Source organism: Phascolarctos cinereus, unplaced genomic scaffold (genome assembly GCF_003287225.1).
Source record: "Phascolarctos cinereus isolate Bilbo 61053 unplaced genomic scaffold, phaCin_HiC Scaffold_7;HRSCAF=346, whole genome shotgun sequence".
In the NCBI taxonomy this organism is placed as follows: Eukaryota; Metazoa; Chordata; class Mammalia; order Diprotodontia; family Phascolarctidae; genus Phascolarctos; species Phascolarctos cinereus.
The window spans coordinates 116,469,769-116,486,984 of NW_027556180.1; positions in this window are offsets into that span (position 1 = coordinate 116,469,769).

Below are 17,216 nucleotides of genomic sequence, written 5' to 3' on the forward strand. Positions count from 1 at the left end.
TGAGACATTTTAGTATAACTCCATTAAACTTAGAAGCCAAATTTAGCTCTATTTAGGAGATATTATGTTGTATTTAAATCAAACTATTTTATGCTCACCTTGAAAATGCCATGTTTTATGTCAATTATACTTAACATTACTATGACAGTGGAATATTTTAAGGACAGAATGGTTATACATTGAGCATTACTCTAGTACTCACCATGTTTGGATCTTTTTATGTATTTATGGTAGAGTAATAATCCCTAAGTGCAGAAATAAGTCAAAGACTTTGTAATAATCAACAAAATATAAATCCTGTGCCATTTTCATGTAACTTGTTCTATAATTACCAAGTCAATAATAAGCTGTTCTTTATATCCCCTGGTACTTCTTGCACATGTTCTTTTCTTCCTTAGACAATATATTATTTTCTTGTAAGTGGTTATTTATTTATCTAGTGATGCCAGTTGTGAATGTTTCATATAAAGTAAATAAACATGTAATTGGCCTATATTTAAATAGGGGTCATCAGTGTTCTCACCTTTTGGTAATAGGCTAAGAAAGTTTGGATCAGGTCTATATCTACAAGAAAGTAAGTGAGGTGCTTTATTAGTGATTCACGCGCAGCTGCTTATAACTATGGATTTTATACAGTCCTGATGCTTTCATGTTTTGCTGATAAGCCAGAGTAACTCTCTTGATATAATTATTCTGTCATTTATCACATTAGTGGTGCTAAAAGTTTCTGTTTCTCATTTCATCCTATTTGCAATTCATTTTTTTGAACCTCTTATGACCATGTAGACTTCTAGAAAATTTCCGTTCTCCTTCTTTGGCCATTTCTTCTTGTCCTGCCTCTGATTTCTTTACATTTCAAGCCTCAGAGGTAAAGTTTCTGATAGATGTTGAATTGTTTGTATTTTTCTTTGTACTGCTTGGACTCCCTGTATTGACCTAACCTTTTGACTTCTGCTTTCATTGGCTGATTATGGAAATGTAGAATTTCTGACTTCCTTTTGTATTTAGGATTACTTTCCCATATTTTTGCTATCTGCTATTCTGTTATTTAATTGGGCAAGATGGCATTCAAGTTTCCTACAACATATGCCACCTAGCTATTGTAATCTTCCAGGGCCTTTCTACATTTCTTCAATAGCTCTCTCAAGTCAATTCTTCAATGGTGGTGTTTGATGCATGTCTTTAGAGATATTCCTTGCTACTTCCACCTTCCCTCCCATATTTCCTATGGCATCAAGCAGCCACATGTACTGTTTTTTAGAGGTCCTGAAAAGTTTTTGTACTTTCTGCCAAATACCTTGTGAGAATGTATTCGTTTATGATGCTAATATCAAATCCTGGTTTTGTTTTGTTTTGTTTTGTTTTGTTTCTTGGAATTACCCTGCTTGGGTGTAATTGGCATGAATGCCAGTCGCATATCACCAGCTACATTACAGAAATTTTAAATCAGATATCTCATCAACATCTTGAACTCAACATGTCCAATACAGAACTTATTTTCTTTCTCCCAAACACTCTTCTCTTCTGAATTTGCGTATTACTGTCTAAGGGACCACCATTATTCTAATTACCCAGGTTTCTGATATCTGTCATTTTCCACTCTTCTCTCGTTTACTCCACTTATCCAATCAATTGGCAAATCTTGATTTTTTTTTTATCCATAATATCTCTCATCTACATCCTTCTTTTACCCACAAAGGTAATACCACTCTAGCTTAAATACTTGTTGATAGATTGATTACTAGCTGAATTTATGCTATCTAACTCAAAAATAGCTTGTCATAGTTCTAATCTAAATGTACCTTTCTCTTTTTCAAAAACCATTTGAAGTATTACTGCCATTTTGTCATTTGTTTAGTTGTTAGCTATTTTTTTTGGAATTTTCAGTGACTGAAGATTTTCATTGACCTTTGAGTCTTTTCTCCCTCCATGAATTTTAGTAACTTTTTAACTTCATCTTTTAGTTCATATAACCTATGATAACATTAATTATTGCATATAACCTGGGATAAAAGATGAAGCAGGTTTTTTTTTTTACCCCAAACTTGTGGTCTGCCCATTTTAATGGTTCTTGCTATATTCACCGAAGCATTTCTACTAGCTGGGATCTTAATATTCTGATATGTTTTGATGCATATTGACTCCTTGTGTCCTACAAAATGAAGGACTCTCACTTGCTGTATTGTCCTGTGTCAAGTCCTCATGATGATTTCAGGTAGCATTAGCCTGTATCTCTATGCAGCCCTGCTTTAGATTCGCAGAAGCAGTTTCATCACACTGGTCAGGATACTAATCCAGGCACTGGTGTTGCCAGAGGCCAATTAACAAGGGTTTCAGGGTTTCTGAGAGGCCTTGATGGATTCCATAGCTGTCTTAGGGCACAAGGGTCCCTAATGTAAATCAGGCTATTTGGTATTCTCTTATTGTGTTTTGTTCTCTTTCTTCATAACATGGAAGAAGATTTGGCTTTGAGAGGGTTATTGTTATTTTTTAAAGTTATTATTATTATTATCACTGCTCCTTTGGGAGTTACAAATTATTTAAGAGATTCATTTTTCCTCATTAGTTACACTTGCTGAGGCTGGGGAGGCATCTTAGTATCAGTCAGTCAGTCAGTCAATTAATCAACTATTAGCAATTATTACACACTTAGTTTGTGTCAGGGACTGCGCTAAATTCCAAAGATACAAAGAAAGGCAAAAAACAAAATTTCTGCTCTCTGCAAGTTCAGTCTAATGTGATATAATGTAATAGTAGTACAGGGGTGCTTATAGAGAGAAAGGCTTTACTTATGTATCAAATGGTTACTGCAATGCTAGGTGGCATACGGCCCAACTTAGAAATTCGCCTTGCTAAATATTATTGTATTTCAAGACCAGTTCTATGCAGAGGCAGAGTAGGTATTTTCATATACAATGTTATTTGAGAGTTATTATAAGGACATGAATTTCCTCAAACATTGCCCTCTACTGACTTAAAATTGTGCTCCTCTCTCCAACTACTTTCAATTCAATTCAATAAGAATTTTAAAAGCCATAAAATGTGCCAAGCATTATGTGAGGTGCTGCAGATATAAAGACAAAAAAGTGGTCCCTGAATTCTTTTGCTTAGTATTTGCTTTGTATTTAAGTTAGATAACCCAGGTTGGGGCATTGTCGCCAGTCACTGATCAAATAAATATTAAATAAATAAGGAGGAAAGATATTGGGGATTTCTCCTAGTGTTGGGATCATAGATTTAGAGCTGAGAGAGACCTTCGAAGTCATCTATTCCAACTTTCTCATTTTGTAGATGAGGAATCTGAGGCTTAGAAAGAGATTCAGCCAGGAGCCCAACATAAAACCGCCAGTTTAGTTAATTATATAAGCTGATTGTAAACTTGTACAAGACTGAAATTGTCACCCCCAATAAAAGGATATTTTTGGTGTGTAGGGTATGAGAAGAATATCAAGGATCATGACAATAGAAATTCCTAGAAGCCTGGTGGCAACATTAAGTGCCATAAAGGGATAAAGTGATTGGGCATTCACCACAAAATGGTATTTCAGGCACCACCAAGAAGGTGTAGAGCAGAGGTTCCCAAACTTATGTGGCCTACTGCACCCTTTTCAAAAAAATTATTCAGTACCCTCCCTGGAAATCTACTTTCTTTAACCCTTTAACTTTTTTTTTTTAAATTTGCATCATTTCAAAAAAGTATATGTTTTTTTAAGTGATTCATCTTAAATTTAATAATTTATTGTAAATTTGTGTTGTTTTCTTCCTGCATTGAAATTTTGATGATGCAATCATGTGACTGTACAGTATCATATTGTAAACAAGTCATCACATACACCTATTCCTGCTGACGCATGCAGGACTTCCCAGCAGTGCACTGCAGGCTCATCTGCCATCACTTGTTTGTTAAGACCTGTTTGCAGACTTGACCACTGATCAGTTACAACTTGTATTTTGTGTGTTTATTTGTAAACAATGTAATCACCAAAACCTTAACTCTGTAACACAACAGATGAAACATACAAATGCTTTTTCAAAATTTTCTTATCTCCTCTTCTTTCCTTACGCTTCTACCACTCCATTATTTTTATTCAATGCCCCCCAATTGCACCTGAGGCTACTACCACCTCCTGGGTCATTACAGCACCCGCCAAGGGGTGGAATCACCCACTTTGGGAACCTATGATTAGAGGCAAGAAGGATTATGACTGGGAGTGGAACAGAAAAGAGCTTTAAAGAAAGAGCTTAGGAAGTTTAAATTGGATGGAAAGAACCAAAGGTCAAAGGGATCATCACAAGAACTGTAGGTAACAAATTTAGCCTTCTTCTCACCTGCCTAAGGCCGACCCGGCAGCACTCTGAAGGTCTATCATACTCCTAAGTTTAAATGTCTGAATAAGCATCGTTTGGGGTCTGGCCTTTTCTTCTTTTAATGGATCAATCCATAAGTATTTTTTAGGCACCCACTATATGACCAGCACTGGGCATTCCCCTGTGTATTTCATTTCTAATTCATTCAATCAGTTTTTATTTGACTGTTATGCTGCTTACTGATGTGGTTTTGAAGGGTTCAGGGACCCATCAATGACCAAAGTACAAGACAGAGTCATCTAAAAAGAATTAATGGATTCAAGCAATCTTTAAGTCAAGTTGGCAAAGGCCTATTGTTATGCTATGCGGTGGGCAAAAGTTCTTAAGGAACCTGCGACCTTAGAGGAGTACAGTTAAAGTTTATATAGGAAAAACTATAGTAAAACATGTGCCAAGTATGCTAACTAGGTGTTTCAGGAAGGGTTTAGGGAGTGGTTAAGGAGTGGTCAGGAACATTTACTTTTTGTATCTACTACACAGGTGTTTTACCCAGAGTTCACCAGGAAAAGCTCAAGAGGGATGAGAGGTGGGGTCATGCAGAGGTGTAGTTTTTTAGGTCTGCTACTTCTCTAAGCTAACTAGCAATTAGGGCCAACTGAGGATTGTCCAGTCTGCCACTAATTAATGTCTTGTTTGACAAGATAGGTGTAGGGAGTTTTAAGTCTAGGATATACATAATGAGTCCAGGATGTGTACAACGAGGCAAAGAGTTGGTATAGATAGTTTGGTGGATACCAAATACCTTTATGAGTCAGTACAAAGCTAGTTCAAACTAATAATTTCTATAGGTTTGGTCTGTTATTGTACCAGGGAGAGAGAGAAGTGTTTTGCTGGGGCCCACTCGTGAGTGATTGCTAAGCATAGTGTCATTGGGATGGGAGAAACTGCCAGGGACAGTGTTTTTGAGGCTAAAGAGAAATATGGTCTTGGAATTGGGCTCTGAGTAGAGGCAGCCAAGCACCTCATCACTTACCAACATTTCCTAAATATTAAAATTTCAAAGAAGTCAATTGTTAGACTCCTTTGGGAATTGCTGGTTACTGATGAATGTGACTCTCCCTTTTGTAGGATATGAAATAATGAAAGTATTTTATTGACATGAAATGTCTACCAAAGCAAGTAAAACCTAACTAGAACAAAATGTTTAAGTGTTATCTGTTAAGCTGCTATTAAATGTGCTTTTCCAAACACAAAAAGCAGATGCCCTCACCAAACTGTATCTCTTTTATCTTCTGTCTTAAACATCATGAGTAACAAGAAAGGTCATTTTCTTAGCCCAAAAATTTTTATAAAGATACAAAAGCTTTAAACTGTACAGTGAGAAAATAATATCCATCTGAGTGGTAGCATTTTTTTAGGCCTTGCTATTTATGTTCAGACTACTGACCAATGAATCACAAAACTGAAGCATTAAATATTTTGGAATAAATTTTTCCAGTCTTTTTAAAAATAGCATTTTATTGTTTCCCAGTTACATGTCAAGACAATTTTTAGTATTTATTTTAACAAGATTTTGAGTTCCAAATTTCTCTCCCTCCATCTCTCCCCTCCCTTCTTTCAAAAGACAGTAGGTAATTTGATATAGTTTATACATGTGCTATGATGTTAAACATATTTCCCTGTTAGTCAGAGCTGTGAAAGAAGAAATGGATCAAAAGGATATAAACCACAAAAAGGAATAAAATAAGTGAAAGAATGCTCTGGCCTGTATTCAGAGCTCATCAGTCCTTTATCTGAATGTGGATAGCATTTTACTTCGTGAGTCCTTCGTTCTTGTTGCTGAGAGGAGCTGAGTCATTCATAGTTGGCCATCTTGCTGGTACTGTGTGCAATGTTTTTCTGGTTCTGCTCATTTCACTTTGCATCAGTTTGTACAAGTCTTTCCAGGTTTTTCTGAAATATACCTGTTCATCATTTCTTATTGCACAAAACTATTTCATTACATTCATATACCACAGCTTGTTCAGCCATTCCCCAATTGATGGGCATCCCCTTAATTTGCAAATCTTTGCTAATATTAAAAGGGCTGCTATAAATATTTTTGCACATGTAGGTACATTTCTCTTTTTTATTATCTCTTTTTATTATCTCTTTGGGATACAGACGTAGTAGTGGTATTGCTGGATCAAAAGTATACATAGTCTGGTTGCCCTTTGGCCATAGTTCTAAATTTTTCTCCAGAATGGTTGGATGAGTTCACAACTCCACCAACAATGCATTAGTGTTCCAATTTTCCCACAACCTCTCCAACATTTATCATTTCCATTTTATGTCATATTAGCCAATCTGATAGCTATGAGATGGTACGTCAGAGTTATTTTAATTTGCATTTCCTGATCAAAAGTGATGTAAAGCACTTCATATACCTATAGATAGCTTTGATTTCTTCACCTGAAAACTGCCTGTTCATAACCTTTGACCATTTATCAACTGGGGAATGATTTGTATTTTTATAAATTTAACTCTGTTCTCTATATATTTGACAAATGAGGCCTTTATCAGAGACGCTTGCTGTAAAAATTGTTTCCAAGATTTCTACTTTCCTTCTAATCTTGGTTGCACTGGTTTTGATTGTACAAAAGTTTCTCTTTTTTAATTCTATAATCAAAATTATTTAATTTTATGTTTTGTAGTGCTTTCTATCCCTTGTTTCATCATGAATTCTTCCCTTTTCCATAGATCTGACAGGTAGAGGTAGACTATTCTTTGCTCTTCTCATTTGCTTATGGTGTCACCCTTTATGTCTAAATCATACATCCGTTTTGACCTTATCTTGGTATACAGTGTGAGATGCTGGTCTATACCTAGTTTACGTACTATTGTTTTACAGTTTTCCCAGTAGTTTTTGTCAAATAGTGAGTTCTTATCCCAATGACTGGATCTTTGGGTTTCTCAAATACAAGGTTACTATGGTCATTGACTACTGTGTCTTGTATACCTAATCTATTCCACTGATCCATTACACTATTTCTTAGCTATTTCTTAGCCAGTACCAGATAGTTTTGATGATTATTGCTTTATAATATAGTTTGAGATCTGGTATGGCCAGACCACTTTCCTTTATATTTTTTTTCATTAATTCCCTTTATATTTTTGACGCTTTGTTTTCCCAGATGAATTATGTTGTTAATTTTTCTAGCTCTATCAAATAATTTTTGGTAGTTTGATTGGTATGGCACTGAATCAGTAAATTATTTTAGGCAGAATTGTCATTTTAATTATATTGGCTTGGCCTACCAATGATTATTTGATATTTTTCTAGTTGTTTAGATGTGACTCTATTTGTGTGAAGTGTTTTATAATTGTGTTCATATAGTTCCTGGGTTTGTCTTGGCAGGTAGACTCCCAAGTATTTTGCATTTTCTACAGTTATTTTAAATGCAATGTCTTTTTCTACCTCTTGGTGCTGGATTTTATTGGTAATATATAGAAAGGCTGATAATTTTTGTGGGTTTATCTTATATCCCTTTGCTAAAGTTGCTAATTATTTCAAGTACTATTTTAGTTGATTCTCTAGGGTTCTCCAAGTATAATAACATCATACCATCTGCAAAGAATGATAGTTTTGATTCTTATTGCCTATTCTAATTCTTTCAATTTGTTTTCCTTTTCTTATTGCTGTAGCTAACATTTCTAGTGCTGTATTGAATGGTGGAGGGAGATAATGGGTATCCTCGTTTCACCTTTGATCTTATTGGGAAGGCTTCCAGCTTATCCTCATTACAGATAATGCTTGCTGATGGTTTCAATAGATACTGCTTATCATTTTAAGGAATGCTCTCTTTATTCTTATCCTCTGTAGTGTTAAAAATGGTGCTATATTTTGTCAAAAGCTTTTTCAACATCTGTTGAGATAATCATATGATTTCTATTGGTTTTGTAATTGTTATAGTCAATTATGCTGATAGTTTTTCCCCTAATACTGAACCAAACCTGCATTCTTGATATAAATCCCACCTGGTCATAGTGTATAATCCTGGTGATATAATTTTGTAATTGCTTTGGTAGCATTTTGTTCAAAATTTTTGCATCAATATCCATTAGGGAAATTAGTCTAGAATTTTGTTTCTCGTTTCAGCTCTTGCTGGTGTAGGTATCAATACTACATTTGTGTCATAAAAGAAGTTTGGTGGAACTCCTTCTTTGTCTATTTTTCCAAATAGTTTATATAGTATTGGAATTAATTGTTCTTTAAATGTTTGGTAGAACTCACTTGTGAACACATTACCTCTGGGGAATTATTTTTAGGGTGTTCATTAATGGTTTGTTCAATTTCTTTTTCTAAGATGAGGTTATTTAGGTATCCTATTTCCTGATTTGTTAATATTGATAACATATTTTTGTAAATATTCATTGATTTCACTCAGATTGTCAGATTTATTGACATATAATTGGGCAAAATATTCCCTAATGATTTCTTTAATTTTTTTTCTTTGGTGGTGATTTCATCCTTTTCATTTTTGATACTGGATATTTGGCTTTCTTTTTCTTTTTTTAATCAAATTAACCAATGGCTTATCTATCTTATTGGTTTTTTCATGAAACCAGTTCCTAGATTTATTTATTATCTCAGATTTCTTTTTTTACTTTCAATCTTATTAATCTCATCTTTTGGTGCTCAATTGGAGATTTTTAATTTGTTCTTTTTCTAGTTTTTTTTTTAGTTGCATGCCCAATTTATTGATCTTTTCCTATTTTGTCAATGTAAGAATTTAGAGAAATAAATTTTCCCCTAAATATTGCTTTGGCTGCATCCCATAAATTTTGGCATATTGCTTCATTGTTGTCATTCTCTTTAATGAAATTCTTGATTGCTTCTATGATTTGTTCTTTGACCCAGTTATTCCTCAGGGTTATATTATTTTATTTCCTGTTAATTTTTAATCTTTCTACTGGTCTTTGTTGGATGTAATTTTCATTGCATTATGATTCAAAAACAACACATTAAATATTTCTGCCATTCTACATTTGATTTTGAGGTTTTTACGCCCTATTACATGGTTAATTTTTGTGTAGGTGTCATGTGCTGCAGAAAAAAAGTTATATTCCTTTCTGTTCCCATTCAGTTTTCTCTAAAGATCTGTCATATCTAACATTTCTAATATTGTATTTACCTCCTTAGTTTTTTTTTTCTTGTTTATTTTTTGGTTGGATTTATCAAGTTCTCAGAGGGGACAGTTGAGGTTACCCCACTAGTGTAGTTTTGCTGTATATTTCTTCCTGTAATTCACTTAATTTCTCCTTTTAAAATGTGGGACACTATACCACTTGGTGTATATATGTTAACTATTGATATTGCTTTATTGTCTATGATACCTTTTAGTAAGATGCAGTTTCCTTCCTTATCTCTTTTACTTAGATCCATTTTTGCTTTTACTTCATGTGAGATCAGGATTTCTACCCCTGCTTTATTTTACTGCAGCTAAAGCATAATAGATTGTGCCCTAGCCCCTTACCTTTCACTCTGTGTGTGTCTCTCTGCTTCAAGTGTGTTTCTTGTGAACATATTGTAGGATTCTGGGTTTTGATCCATTCTTCTATCTACTTCTGTTTTATGGGAGAGTGTATCCCATTCACATTCACAGTTTGGATTGTTAACTGTGTATTTCTCTCCATCCTATTTTTCATGCTGTTTGCCCTCTTTCTCCTTTCACCTTTTCCCTCCTAACCAGTATTTTGTTTTTGTATACCACTTCCCCTAATATGCCCTCCCTCCTATCAATAAAGAGGGACAGGCCTTTACTTAATGTCCTCCCCTCCTACTTCCATGTTGGGTAAGATAGATTTCTATATTCAATTGATTGTATATATCATTCCCTCTTTGAGCCAATACTGATGAGATTAAGGTTCAAGTGAGGCTCCTCACTCACCCTCCACTGTAATAGGTCTTTTGCCCCCCTTCATGTAAAATAATTTACCCCATTCTACAGCTCCCTTCCTTCTGCACCAAGGGTACTCCTCTTTCTCATCTCTTAATTTTTTTATGTCATTCCCTCAAAATCACCTTATATCCTTACCTCCTGTTTATGTATATTCCTTCTAGCTGAATTGTCAGTGGTACAGTTTTTAAGAGTTAACAACTATCATCTTCCCATCTAGGGATGTAAACAGTTTAGCTGTACTGAATCACTTATATTTTCTTCTCCCTTTTTATGATTCTCTTGGGTCTCGATATTGGAAATCAAATTTTTGGTTAATTCTGGTCTTCTTATGAAAGCTGGAAGTCTTTCTATTTAATTGAATGACTTTCTTTTTTGGCTGGTTAAGTGATTCTTGATTGTAGTCTTAGCTCTTTTGCTTCCAGAATATCATGTTCCATGACCTCCAGTTGTTTAATGCTGTAGCTGCTAAATCTTGCGTAATCCTGATTGTGCCTCCCCAGTATTTGAATTATTTCTTTTTGGCCACTTAAGAGTATTTTTTTCCTTGACCTGGTAGTTCTGAAATTTGGCTATAATGTTCCTTGGAGGTTTTATTTTGGGATAGCTTTCCTAAGGTGATCAGCGGATTCTTTCTATACCTATTTTGCCCTCTGATTCTAGGATATCCAATCAGTTTTCCTTGATAATTACTTGAAAGATGCTATACAGGTCCTCCTTTTGATTATGGCTATTAGGTAGTCCAGTGATTCTGACATTATCTTTCCTGGACCTATTTTCCAGGTCAGCTGTATTTCCTGTGAGGTATTTTACATTTTCTTCTACTTTTTTTCATTTTTTTTGGTATTTGTTTGATTGATTCTTCATGTCTTCTAGAATCATTAGCTTCAACTTACCCAATTCTAACTTTTAAGGAGGTTTTTTTTCCCCCTCAATTAGCTTTATCACTTTCTTTTCTATTTGGCCCATTATATTTTTTAAGGAGTTGTTTTCTTCAGTGGATTTTTATATCTTTTCAATTTGATCAATTCTTTTTAAGCAAATGTTTTCTTTTTCCAAGCTATTAGCTCTTTTTCATAATTCTCTTGTATAACTTTCATTTATTTTCCCAATTTTTCTTCTGCCTCTCCTACATGATTTTTAAGATCCTTTTTGAGCTCTTCCATGAGTTCTTTCTGGGCTTGAGACCACTTCCCATTTTTCTTTGGGGTTTTGTCCATGGTATTTTGACACTGTCATCCTCTTCTGAGTTTCTGTCTTGATCTTCCCTGTCACCAAAACAACTTTCTATGGTTAGATTCTTTTGTTGTTGGTGTTTGCTCATCCTTTTAAATGTGAGCTCTTCTCCTGAGGTGGAAAGGTCACTGTCTCAGGCTTCTTCTGCCAGGGGCTGCAGGCGCTAGCTGCTAGCTGTCTACTTGGTGCTGTACTGATGTTGCCCAGAGAGAATCCTCTTGTCTGGTGCCATGCTGACGGGTTGGAGTAGGAGGTGACTGACACTGCTGGAGGCCTTAGTGGAGTCTGACAGCTCACCTGGTGCCAAGCCAGGGTCCTAGTGATGGTGTCTGGCTAGTGTCGGGGCTGAGGTTTTTCTATGTTTTCATAAGGCTACACTGAAGCACAAGGTGGTCTAACTGCTGGAGGTTGCCTGTTTGCCAGGGGCTATTCTAAAGCACATGACGGTTCTCAGAGCTGGAGTCTGCTCATTCCCCTGGCTATGCAGAGGCATGTGGCGGGAGGGAGTGGGGGGGTTCCTGGTATTAGTGTTTACCTGCTCCATGGCTCTAGTGTTCAGGATCTCCCACTGGTGTGCTGAGGTGGGGCTTACTACTGGCTTGCTGGGAAGTTCCTGTCCTGGACTGCACTCCTCTTTTATCTCAGTAAGACAGATCTTTCCTATTGATCTTCCAAGTTTCTTGGGCTCAAAGATTGTTTTACTCCATCTTTTTGCTGGTTCTGTTGTTCCAGGATTTGTTTTGGGGTGCTATTTTATGGTTGTTTGGAACTGAATATGGGAGAGTTACAGTGATTTACTGCTTACTCTGCCATCTTGTCTCCTGGCAATCATGCCTTTTCCAGTCTTTCTTGATGATCACTTGATAGGAAATTGCATGCTACTTCCTTACCAAGAATTACTCACTACCTTACATGCTTGCTATTACCTAACATCTTAAGATGTAGCAAATAGTGTTGGAATTGGAGTCAAGAGGACTTGGGTTCAAATCTCAATTCTGTTACTGCCGTCACTGCTCTGGGCCTATTTCTTAATCTGTAAAATTAGATAATCTCTAATCAACAAGTATTTATGAAGCACCTACTATGTTCTAGGCACTCAATAGACAGTGAGAATTTAAAAAAAAGCAAAAATCAAAGAGTCTCTGCTGTCATGGAGTTTACATTCTATCAGGAAATTCAATGTATAAATGCATAGTAGACACAAAATAAATTCCTTGTTGATTATGCTGTGAGGGTGGTATGCAAAAGCAACTAGGGGCCTTAGGAAAGCTTTATATAGAGTGTGGCTTCTGAGCTTAGCTTTGAAAGAAGCCAAGGATTCTATGATGCAGAGATGAGAGAAGAGTGCATTCTGGCATGAGGAGGGTGATCTGTGCATGGTGGAGTATTAAATAAAAGGAGCAAAAAGTAAATTGATTTAGCTAAAATATATGAGTTTGTGAAGGAGAATAATGTTTAATAAGCCTGAAAAGCAGGCTGAAGCCAGATTGCAAAAGGTTTTAAATGCCAAACAGAGGACTTTATATTTTATCCTAGCAATTATAGGGTAAAACTAGAGTTTAGGGAGCGTTGGGAGTGACATGGTTAGGAACATCACGTTGGCAGCCAAATGGGGGTAGAATTAGAGCAGGAAGAGAATTGAGACAAATAAACAAATTAGGAGGCTATTACAATAGTACTCCAGAGCCTGTGTGATTGGGGAAAGGCAGATAGGTGTGAGAGATGTAGAAGTAGAAATGGAAAGGCTTGGCAAGTGATTTACCATGGTGGGGAAGGGGTGAGAGAGAGAAGGAAAGGAGAGGCACATAGACAGAGAGAAAGTAAAGAATAACTGAGGTTTTAAGCATTGAAGACTTGAAAGATGGTGATGACCTTAACAAAGATAAAGATATTTGGAAGTGGCATGGATTTTGGGCAGAGAAATTTAATAAGTTATGCTTTGGATATATGGTTTTGAGATGATAATATACAGTTGGAAATGTCCAATAGGTAGTTGAAGTTGCTAAACTGGAGTTCAGGAGAGATAAAAGTTTTGATATTTAGTTCTAGGAGACATCTGCATAGACATGATAATTGCATCTATTGAAACTACGAAGATCAACAAAAGCGAAAGTATAGAGAGAAAATAAAAGAGGCCCTAGGACAAAGCCTGTTGTTGTGTACCCAGTTAGGGGGTATGGCATGGAAGGTGATCTTAAGGTCCCTTCTAGTTCTTTTTCTATGATCACATGTTTCTATGATCCTGCTAAAATAAGTACTATATCCCTCATATTATCATATAGTCTTCATAAGAACATTTAAAGTTTCCCAAACCTTTACTTTTTTTCATCAAAACAAAACATGAAATTTACATAAGTAGAAAAACCTTTGAATGTTGCCTTCTAAGAATATTTTTCACCTCCTTCTACCTCTCATGTAGATTTGTTCAGAAATTGCTCTCTACCATTTCTCTAAACATATGCTGATGAAAATGTTTTTAATTAAAATTATGACTACTACATTTAAATTATTGAGCAATTTTTCAGGATAAAAATGCTTAGTGTTGGAAGCCCAATTCCACTTTTCATGTTTATACTGAGCAATATTTTTTATAAGGTTTATCTCTGTGTTGTGTAATATTGGATTTGGTCCCAAGAGCTAGAAGGTATTGTTTTTAAAAACAAGGCCAAGCAAGCAGAAAAGTTTGTATGATGATACAGATTTGATTAGCTCTTAAACAAAACAAGTTCAGCCAGGTTGTTCTGTGCAGTTATTCCAGTCTAACTCCCATGACTTTCCACCGCAGTAACCTCACTGAGAAAGAGGGGGCTTTTGTTACAATCTAATACTGCATTTGAAGGGAAGAGACAGATGTGATCATAGGGGAGCCATAATGGCTGGCAGAGTTCACTCAGAAACACCTTATAGAGATCTGAGTGAATGCCAATTTATTTACAGTTATTATATAGACAGTGAGGAAATAAAAAAGGAATTCCACTAAGAAACCAAGATTACTCTTCTTTAATAAGTATGAGGCCATATTCTCTATCTGCTAAAACTATCCAGAGAACAAATCCATTTGCAAATTTCCCACCCTAACCTGGTGAAGCTTTTTTTTTTCTTGCTGCTATGGGCCATGGGGAAAAAAAAAAGAAGAAAAAGAGAAACCTACATCCCCATCTCAAGTGCTAACCTGGGGGAATTAATTAAAACAAGCTTCTAATCAAAGGCAACAGGCAGTAACCGAGCCAGACTTACCCAGAAGGTACAGGGTGGCCCATTTACAAACAGCCAATTTAATCACAGAATCATAGAATAATAGCAGTGGAATGGCCGTTGATAAGTGTTCTGGTCTCTTCCTTGTCTGTAGGCGAGACCACACCTGAACCACAGCAGTCAGATGAAATTCTACCCTTATTTAATGACCTCCAAAGCAAATCTACCCTGTCTAATGACTCCCCCCAATAATAAATTATTTTTCATAGTTAATCTAACTAGGATTCAACTGAAAAAAAGGAAAGCGGTTCATAGTTAAAAAATGGAATCTGTTCTAAATGTCATTTTGTCCTCTTATTTATTCATTTCAACAGTCCAGTTTTATATATGGTTATTGAACATCTATTATGATCAAAACATTACCCCAGTCTCCTTATTCCTCAGACAGATTACCACTCTCATGTAAGGATATGAACTGGAAATCCAACTTCATTACTACAGGGTACTTGCTGTTGAGAAAACTCTTTCTACTAACATAGGTCAATACCTTCTCTGAAACTTAAGGTTTTAGAGAGTTACCTAAAGGATTGAGATGTTAAGTGACTTTCCAAGGGTCATGTAGGCACAATGTGCCAGAGTTGAAAGAGAAATCAACAGCCATTTAGTTGAACCTATTCCCCAAATTGTCCCTCTACTGCATCAGGAAGGCAACCATATAGCCTTTGCTTACAGACCTACAATGAAATAGGTCAGTTTTTTTTAATTGCATCAAGGCTCAATTCACTTCTTTACAGTTTTCATTGCTTCTGGTTCTTATCCCACTTGAGACACTTTCCAATTTATCAATATTTTTTTTCTATAAAGTGATAGCCATAGCTGAACACAATATTCTACATGTGGTCTTATCAGGGAAAGTAGAGCTGTATGTAAAGTATAGCTCTCTATTTCTACAAGTTATACTTTTCCTAATGCAACCCAAGATTATGTTGGCCTGCATATTTTCCTTTTCTTCTAGCAGTACCTTGGGCTCTGGTCATTATATATCTACATTGGAAGGGAAAGGAAGGGAAAAGAATGGAAGGGAATAAGCATTGATATGGTGCCTTCTATAAGTCAGGCATTTTTCTAGATTTTGTTTGTTTGTTTGTTTGTTTGTTTGCTTGCTTGCTTTTGTTTTCTTTTGCTTTTTCACAAATCTCTCCAACAGCAGCTTCTGGAGCTCTCAGCCCAGAGATTATAAGAGGGTCAGACAACTGGTCAGAAAGAGATTACAGGGAACTCATTGCTGCCACTAGGTGAAGACTTGGCACTGCATGGCAGCTCTATTGCCCATACAGAGTTCCAGGGTAGAGAGGAATATTTGTGGTCACTCAGAAGGGAATAGGGAGTCTGGTTATAGTTCTAAGATCAAATGAAAAGAACAGAGCTGACTAGAAAATTTTATATACAAACACAAGTCTTGAGAGAAGCATAAAAAGGTAAAAATGAAAGAGAAATCATAAGGAACTCAATAAGGTTAAATTGTTTGCATTCTTATTTAGAAAGATGTTACCTATAACTCCTAAAAACTTTATCATCATTAAGACAGTTAGAAGGAGTCTAAATAGAGGGCACAGGTATGAGTCAATAATGTTGGGACAATCTAAAAAAATGGAGATGTGAAAAAGAGGACTAGGCTGGGAGAAGGAAGAAGGGAGAGAAAGAATAGGGGAAATAATCTCACATGAAAGAGGCACATAAGGAAGAGCTTTTACAATGCATGGGGGAAATGGAGAAGGTGGCAGGCAATGCTTGAACCTCATTTTCATCAGAATTGGTCCTATACACGTACACATACACACACAAACACAAATACAGATAAGAGAAAGGAGGAGTGACAAAAGGGAGGATGGATTAAGGAAGGCGTGGTTGCTAGCAAAACAGACTCTTGAGGAGGGACAGGGTAAAAATAAAGACAGAAGGATAAAAAGAAGAAAATAGGATAGAGGGAAATATATAGTTAGTAATCATAACTGGCAATGTGAATGGGATGAATTCACCTTTAAAACAGAAGTGAATAGCAGAGTGAATTAGAAATTAGAATCCAACAATATGTTGTGTACAAGAGCCACACTTGAAACAGAAAATACATGGGGTAGCTAGGTGGCACAGTGGATAGAGCACTGGCCCTGAAGTCAGGAGTACCTGAGTTCAAATCTGATCTCAGACCAAACACTTGACACTTACTAGCTGTGTGACCCTGGGCAAGTCACTTAACCCCAACTGCCTTAAAAAAAAAAAAGAAAAGAAACAGAAACAGAAAATACTCACACAGAGTTAAAATAAAGGGATGGAGCAGAATCTCTTATGATTCTGCTGAAGTAAAAAAAAAATGGCAGTGGTTACAATCATGATCTCAGACAAAAGAAAAGCAAAAATAGGCCTAATTAAAATAGATAATTAGGGCAACTACATTTTGCTAAAAGGTACCACACACAATAAAGTAATATCAAACAATTTTATAACAAGTTTTTCTGATAAAGGCCTCATTTCTCAAAT